Here is a 6,324-nt window from a genome sequence, read left to right on the forward strand (position 1 = left end):
TCATTCCATTAATGGTAAAATGGTATTTTAAAGTTAAATTGTTACTAAATATAAAAAAGTGTTATTCTTTTTTAAACTGACTAAAAATAAAAGAGTGTCATATAAATTGGGATGAGTATATATTTGCAAGGAGATTAACCCCATTTCAATTTTCAACAAAAGAAAAATACACAAGATAGACGCAATACACAATTGGGGTTATTCTTTTTTAAACTGACTAAAAATAAAAGAGTGTCATATAAATTGGGATGAGTATATATTTGCAAGGAGATTAACCCCATTTCAATTTTCAACAAAAGAAAAATACACAAGATAGACGCAATACACAACAAGCCCCCAGCGAGGATCGAACTCGCGACCTTTCGCTTACGAAGCGAACGCAATACCACTATGCTATGGAGGCACTGACTCTGCGACAGGTTTGTTTAATATTATATATATAAAATAGTATTTAATTTACCAATTGGCAACTCCATCTTGGAAAATCGGTTTCATAATGGTAAATTCTGTGGCATTTCAGCCATTTACAACATGATTAACTGAACTTGTCTTGGAATTATTTTTTATTTATTTTTCGAAAAAGCTTTTCCTAGACAGGTGTCATTAGTTCTTGACTTTGAGAATTTTCAATTTTAATTGTTGCTCATTTGGAACTTTATACATACAACTCTAATTTATATCATAAATTGGAGTTTATTAATGATCACTCAATTAATGGTAATTTAATTTTCTTAGAAAGTAACTTTTCTATGTTTTATAACGGAAGATACTCAACTATTGGTGTTTCACCTATAAAACCAACCATTTTAGATGATTTTTTCATTTTCTATGTTTTATAACTGAAGACACTCGACTATTGGTGTTTCACTTGCAAAGTCAGCCAACTAAGGTAATTTTTTCATTGGACTCCACTTGGCTTGACCAGCTTAAACTATATGGGTGGTATGATGATATATTAAAAACGAGAATCATTCTAATTTACAATTGTTACTAGTTCAATTATAGCCTGCGGCAGCTGAGATGCAAGGATCACCGCATTGACTAGAGAAATTTTTTCAGATTAAATAGATATGAACTATAAATGACAATAACAATAGTTATGCCTCATTACTAAACAAGTTAGAGTGGGTTATATGGTTCTTCACTAACTAGGTTATTTCATTTAAACTTATCAAAGGTCAATATTATATAAAATAAAACAAGAACGAAAAGTACTATGAGTTCTTTATGATACTAGATATGGATGCTCGTGCGCAGCACAGGCCCAACATTAGTGAAGGCTTAAACATTATCACAAACTTTTAGACTCTTTATATCCAGCAGAGACAACCTCGTGAATAACTTTATTCTACCATATAAAAGAAGGGCAGATAATACGTTCTACGTTTATAGAGTTTCAAGAACATATAGTTTCTTTTCACACTGCATTATTCCTCTTGAATTTGAATCAAAGCAGTTGCAACTGGATCACTTTTACATAAACTTACATGGCCTTCTACGCTTCCCACCTTGGCTCTTCAGCTTGGAGCTTCCCTCCAGAATATAACTTTATGTAATCATCATACACGAACCTTGGTAAACTTGTTTACTTTTTTCATCCTTTTTCTCGACCAAATTAAGCTGGTGTTGAATAAATCAATGCCTCATCTCCCGTTTATAGAATGAAGCCAGTGACATCCATGTCCATAGAATTTAGTTCTGTGGGCTATACAAAAGGAAACCACCTATGACGGATAAAAACAATTCAGCATGTAATTACTATTTGGCCACTTTAAGCTGCAAAGTGCAAAATCGTCTAAACGTTGTTGCATGCAGAGAATCATGAACTGACACAAACTTCAGATCAACGTCTCTTGTAAATCTTTTCATTCTCAGCAAGGGAAATCCTTCTCTGTTTTAAAATGATACTCCCTCCGGATAAAAAAAAGAGTCCACTTAGCCATTTGTATACCCCTTAAGAAAATGCTAACTCCTAAACAAAAATAGATAATTTGACTAAACTACCACTAATTAAATAGGCATTGGGATTTAATCATATAACACTTAATAGGGGCAAATCTGAAAAAATAAAATTAATTCTTTCTTGATTTGATAAGTGGACATTTTTTTTGACCAAAAAACGTAAAAGGCTAAGTGGACACTTTTTTGATCCGGAGGGAGTACCATTTTCTACCTTGTCACTAATGTTGCAACTGGAATTTGATATCGCTAAATGAATTAATTAGTTGTTAAGCTTACTATGATGTTATAGGATATGCCTTTTGCTAATCGATTTATCCAAAAATGCTCCTTATTCTTTAATCCTTAGGTGTATATGTAATATTTAAAAATTAAAAAGTGAATGTTGATAGTACAGTTATCCATAAGCATCATTTTGAAATTATACATAAAGTAGAATGAAGAAAGAAAATAAAAATCTCTTATGAGGACAAATGAGTCACAATGCAGAAGTTTTACTTGAGAGTCTGTGTTGTTGTAGTCTGTGCAGCTTAAGATGTATCACTCCCAAAACTTATATCAGCAATTAACTAGTTAGTTCTGCCTTTTCCATTTTCAAAATATAAAATATACGGCACCTGAGAGGTAAGACAACTTTCACAGGAAAAATTACTAACTTGCAAGCTCGAAGTAAGAATTAGCATAGTACCTTTAAGATCAACCAAATTCATTTGTTTAATAAAGTTCTTTCCTTAACCTATGAGGTTGTCTTCCGATAGTTGTTTCCTCAGGAACAATATACCATGAAATTGAAAAGGACGTGGCTGACTACCCACTCTTTTCAAATCCAGGTATGTTTAGGAAATCCAAGCCTTCTGCTCCACCCAATTTTCACAACTCAAATTTGAGAGAGAGAACGATCTCTATATCCTTATTTATGTATCTTTCTTTTTAATCACTGTACTTCAAGTAACAAGTTGTTTTCCTTAGTTTTTCAAGGGTTGGTTATATCCTCTAGCAACCCACTAATAAAAATAAACAAACAATGAAGTAGCTCTCTTTTGTCTGAAACAGTTATGCAAGCTCTTTTCTTAGAAATATGTACAGCTTGCATAATGGGGCTCACTAAGAATTCCAAACTTAGTACTATGCTACAAATATAGAATCAAAAGGATTGCAGTTAAACAATACTTATTTGTTATGAACTGTACTTGCTAAATACTGAAAGAAAATTTGCCACTTATATTCAAGGATTATGAGCTATCAGTTTCTACGGAAAGAATGACTAAGTTTTTACAGTAAAAATCATTGCAGTGCAGCAGAAAAATTGTAAAATTCCACAATATATCAAGGAATCATGAGATGTGTACCTTATTTTTGTCCTTCAGTTCTATTTCCCAGAAACATCAGCAGATTTTTTAGGACAGTACAGTGTCACCAATAGCAATAGAGTTTCCTTCAGGCTTTATCTGAATTGAACTTTACTTTTTCTGTCATGGTATTGAAATTGAAATAAGTTAAAATTTGTTGATATCAATGCTCCATAAAGGCATTAAGAAGTTTACACGAATCACTACGGATTTGAGAACTTCCATAGATCACATGATCTTGGAGAAGGTAATGAGTTTGAAGTAGAAAACACCAGTATAAGAGTTAGATCAACTACCATGAAAGGATCCTACCCATATAAGCCCCCCATCGGCCCTTTCAATTTCCGTATTAAGGACCTTAAGCATAATGCAATCTAATGTAAGTGCCCTACCAGTACCAAGTGGTGGCCCTTCTGAGCCAACATTTCTTCTAGAGACATACTGAAGATACCACATTTGAAGATAAGGCCACACAAACTGCAAAAACACCGAGATGCTTCCTTGTCAATCGTCTCTACTGTCTATTCTTGAATGTATAGCTTCCTGTAGACCAAGTTGAAGCTAGCATGACCGCAAGAGACATCCACCATGGCAGCTATGCATTAAGGTACATTTTTTGTGCGCAAGGGATAGTCAGTAGTTGACTTCACAAAGTACTAGATCATCCAAATGTGTGTAAAGAACAATTTTAGTATTGCCGAGGAAACAATACCAAGTATGCAATAGAATGGTGCTATGCTCTGAACCAGGCTTTGGACTTTGGTTATCTCTTCCTGGTACACCATGAATAAAGTACCGCAGAAGTAGTGATCAAATTGACTCACTAATCCTCCCATGAGGACTTCGTATACGTCATTTTCCTATTAGAAAAATAGGATTACTCAAAGCATCAATTTTGCAGAACCAATAGCCCCACATAGATGGCTACGTCATAGGAGTAATACATTATAGTATATCTTTTCCCATTTATTTGTTGCATGTCAAAGCGAGCATAGAGCCAAATTAGGCAAATATAAGAATTGTTTGCATGACATCCTGAAGTCATTTTCTGGTGCATCAATGTTTAGTTTTGCCATCTTAGTCTGAGAGGTGAAAGCGAAATGGAGAAGGAGAAAAGAGAGGGGGGCGGGGGGCGGGGGGGGGGGGGATGGACATCGTATCAGGTTATTTTAGCATCCTATTCAAAGCTTTACAGAAGGCAAAAAGAAAAATAAATTTTGAATAACGAGAGAGCTTGAATTAGCTATATATCGTGCTGCCTATTCTGAAAACCAGCAACAATACTATTGATTTAATCTTTGCAAGGGACCTACTGGGAACACGTCGAATTCGTCATACAGTATTCAGAAAACATACTCAATTCATGTACATAGCCTAAAGTAAAATTACAGAGTATAAGCACAACTTATTGCTGACAGAAACTTCCTAAAGAAGATCATCATTTTATCACTGATACAATTCTTCGTGAAATTGCAAGAAAATAAACTTAACTAACATTAAATTAGAATAAATGAAGCATATATAATTAAAGAATGGAAACTGGTGTTTTCCAATAACTCAGACCAAGGATACAGAGATTGCGAGGAAAATCATTTTACTGATGGAACATCTATTTGAATGTCAAACCTGGCTTCTTCTCTGCTTTAATTTACCGGACCCGTGGAGAAATCGATCAGCAAAAAACGAACAAATGCATGGATTCTAATTTACACTATCGAAGACCTTCAAAAGAAAATATTCCACTCTTCGAAAGAGAGACGAATAGAGAGAAACAACTCAGAAAACATATAAATTCAACACTGAAAGATAAGCAAGTAATAGGAGCCTAGAAGAAAGTTGGAAAAACAAACCAAACAGATAGATAGCACTTTGAAGCAGTAGTGAAGGAAAATTGCAGAGTAAGGAAGAAGTAGTGAAGAAGAGATCTATTCTAGAGAATTACAGAGACTGTTATAAGGCCCAAATAGGGTTGATGGTTACACGTGGTTTACTTAAAAGAGAAGTGGAATCCACGTGTTTATGCACCAATAAAAAAGCCCAAAGTTTTTAGTACAATTTACACAACATTTTGTACAACAATCAATTGCAGTGTTCGTACACCACAAGTGTCATTACTTTGGATTATAGTGTATCTATGTGCAAAACTTTATTATATTACTGTTTGCTACGAATACAAAGTTGACAAAAATTTATTAATACTTTTTAAAAGAGAAGACTTGTTTAAAAGGAAACTATTTTCCTCTCTTTGAGATAAAACAATAGCAATATTTAAGCATCAGTTGATACTTCGAATTTTAATTCGATTAATTTAAATGTGTAAAATATTTTATTGTTAATGTATGTAGATTGGACCTAAACAATACTTATTATTTTTTTATCAAATTTTGATTTGGATAATTCTAATTCAAATTATTAAATTAATTTTACATGTTTAAAATGAAACAAAGTAGAAATTTGATTTTCTATTTAAACGAAGAATTACTATTTTTTAATTTTTGGTGAATATTATTGGTTTAGCTCATTTTACTTGTCATCTTGTCTTTTGCATGATTTTTTAAGGAAACGTCAATTAGAATTATAATTTGACTAATTTACCTTATTAATTATTTGATCTCCATTTAATATTATTTTTTCTTTTATGATATTAATCTCTTTTCACATTTATTAGAGTAAGAATAAAAATAAAAAAGTAATTAAATTCTATCTTATTTTAAAATATAAATATTTTAAGTATATTTATTTAGTAAACATAACAAATAAATGACATGGCGGAATAGCAAATACAACAGTTAAATATCTAGATTAGATCTCAGGTTAATATAAGAAAAAAAAGGAAATTGTATGATTTGACTACTTAACCTTTTGAAGAAAAACAATAATATGGAGTTCATGTTTTTTACTGTACAATAATTTCATTTACTCCTACTAATGGATTGATACGCATGTGGCAATGAATCCACCATTATTGACTTAATGGAGATACTTTGGGAATTACATGAATATGGGTCCACTTTTT

General features: G+C 32.5%; 1 long non-coding RNA gene and 1 other non-coding gene across 2 annotated transcripts; both read right to left on the reverse strand.

The window, feature by feature from the left end:
• Positions 1-331: 331 nt before the first annotated feature.
• Positions 332-403, reverse strand: TRNAT-CGU (transfer RNA threonine (anticodon CGU)). The gene has a single exon. It is a non-coding gene; the product is annotated as a tRNA-Thr (tRNA).
• Positions 404-1,346: 943 nt separating this feature from the next.
• Positions 1,347-5,221, reverse strand: LOC132060824 (uncharacterized). Its single transcript, XR_009416037.1, has 3 exons — positions 5,159-5,221; positions 3,309-3,428; positions 1,347-1,705 (listed from the first exon to the last, which is right to left on the reverse strand). It is a non-coding gene; the product is annotated as an uncharacterized LOC132060824 (long non-coding RNA).
• Positions 5,222-6,324: the final 1,103 nt, after the last annotated feature.

The sequence above is a fragment of the Lycium ferocissimum genome, chromosome 6 (assembly GCF_029784015.1).
Source record: "Lycium ferocissimum isolate CSIRO_LF1 chromosome 6, AGI_CSIRO_Lferr_CH_V1, whole genome shotgun sequence".
Lineage (NCBI taxonomy): Eukaryota > Viridiplantae > Streptophyta > Magnoliopsida > Solanales > Solanaceae > Lycium > Lycium ferocissimum.